The following is a 2,458-nucleotide window of genomic DNA, read 5'->3' as shown; positions in this document are numbered from 1 at the left end:
TCAGAATATTTTTTCCTGTCCGCATTATCTCCCAAGGAAATTCTAAATCCTCTGATGTATTTCTAGTCAGAGGCTCCTACTGTCTGTTCTACTGCAGGTTTGAACTCGTTGTTTTCCAAAATACATTAAAAAGCTCAGAGACAAACTGCTGCCTTGAGTAATGTAATACACTAGTATATTAACAGCTCCCCCATACTGTGGCAGTTAGGGGGGGAGCAGCCTTGCTGAAAGGTACCACAGTAAAAGAGTGGGATGAACCAGTGAGCTTCAAATGACAAGCCCACTTTTTCCCTTTGGATGCCAATGTCCTGGATAACTTGACAGTTCAGTCCAATGTCCAATGTCCAATGTCCAATGTCCAATGGCCTGCATTTATATAGCGCTTTTTATCCAAAGCGCTTTACAATCAGTAGGTACATTCACCCATTCATACAGCGATGGCGGCAGGTTACCACGCAGGGTGCTGGCACACCAACGGGAGCAATTTGGGGTTCAGTGTCTTGCCCAAGGCCACTTCGACATGCAGACTGGAGGAGCCGGGAATCGAAACCACCGACCTATTTTATCCAAAGCGATTAGTGGACGACCCGCTCTACCTCCTGAGCTACAGCCGCCCCCAATGTAAACCACTGACTGTCACTGTGACAGAGGAAGGAAGAGACTGGAAACATTACTGTCATGGTCGATGTCATTAATGGCATTACCTGAGCAGGTGATCTGCAGGCTGTAATTCATGACGCTAGACCATGTTAACTTCACACAGTCCCTCAGGGCAGACCCAGACTGATGACAGGAGGAGGTGAGCCTCCACACAGATCTCCATGAGGATTCCTTTCTGCTTTCTGCTGAAACAGCAGAGCCACAGTCCAGCTGTCTACACACTACAGCTGTTGACTTCAGCTTCCAGTTAGAGCCCCAGTCAACCACTGGTCTCCATTCCCCATGGTGTTTCATCTCCAGTCCGCCAGCACAGCGGCTGGCTCCTCCCACCAACCTGACATCATCAACTGAACAGAGACAAGAGAGTAATAATTAGTGTAAGAACTAAAGCTACTTTGATTAGAACAGAATACAGAAATTAAACTAAATCCAAGCTGCTGCAGCTCCTCTTACCTGAGCAGGTGAGTCCAACAGCTTTGCCAGGTGAGCAGGTGTTTCTAGCTGAGCCTGGGCTTCCACAGTCCAGGAGAACGGACTCATTGCCTTCACACCGGAACCCTTTGGTCCCCATTGGAGCCTCCACTTCTCCATAGAGCGCCCCCTGGAGGACTGAAGGAGCCCCACAGCCAAGCTCCCTACAGACCACCTCTGCATCCTGCTGGTCAAAGTCAGCTTCACACACTGAGGACCATGACTGGTTAGACTTCACCTCCAGTCTGCCTGAGCACAAACTAGTCCCATCCACCAGCCTCACAGACTCTAGAGAGAGAGAGAGAGAGAGAGAGATAGTGTGTGTGTGTGTGTGTGTGTGTGTCCCCGCGTGTGCAAATGTGTGTTGTAACGGGTGTCGTGTGACAAATAAAGACGGGTTTGTCCGTCTGGTTCTTCTTCAAAACAATGCAAAGTTGGATTGCAACTTGTATCGTGCATCACTACATAGTTGCTGGCGTTACCTGAGCAGTTGATCTGAATGCTGCGAGAGGAAGAGACAGACTGTGGTGATACACACTCCCTCAGTGCAAACCCAGACTGAACACAGTGGCCATGAATCTCCCATACAGATCTTTGTGGGGAATCCTCTCCGCTTTCTTTTGAAATAGCAGAGCCACAGTCCAGCTGTCTACACACTAAATCTGCTAACTTTAGGTTCCAGCCCTCGTCGGTCACTGGTTTCCAGTCTCCATGCTGTTTCATCTCCAGTCCACCAGCACAGCGGCTGGCTCCTCCCACCAACCTAACATAATCAGGTTCTGAATAGAGACAAGAGAGTAATATTAGTAAAATAAGTAAAGTCACTTTGATTAGAAGAGAAGTGTAGCCAAATCCAAGCTGCAGCTCCTCTCCTACCTGAGCAGGTGAGTCCAACGGCTTTTCCAGGTGAGCAGGTGTTCCTAGCTGAGCCTGAGCTTCCACAGTCCAGGAGAACGGACTCATTGCCTTTACACTGGAACTCTTTGGTCCATATTGGAGCCTCCACTTCTCCATAGAGCGCCCCCTGGAGGAAAGAAGGAGCCCGACAGCCAAGCTCCCTACAGACCACCTCTGCATCCTGCTGGTCAAAGTCAGCTTCACACACTGAGGACCACGACTGGTTAGACTTCACCTCCAGTCTGCCTGAGCACAGACTACTCCCATCCACCAGCCTCACAGACTCTACAGAGAGAGGGAGGGAGAGAGAGACTCTGTGCTTCTAGCTGGAAAATGGTTCAGTGTTACATCGTTCAAGACATTGTGATTAACAAAATATGTATGACTGTACACACACACACACACACACACACATCATATTATATATATA

This window comes from Poromitra crassiceps (genome assembly GCF_964638095.1).
Source record: "Poromitra crassiceps genome assembly, chromosome: 5".
Taxonomy (NCBI): Eukaryota; Metazoa; Chordata; class Actinopteri; order Beryciformes; family Melamphaidae; genus Poromitra; species Poromitra crassiceps.
Note: the sequence above shows the minus strand (reverse complement) of the source record.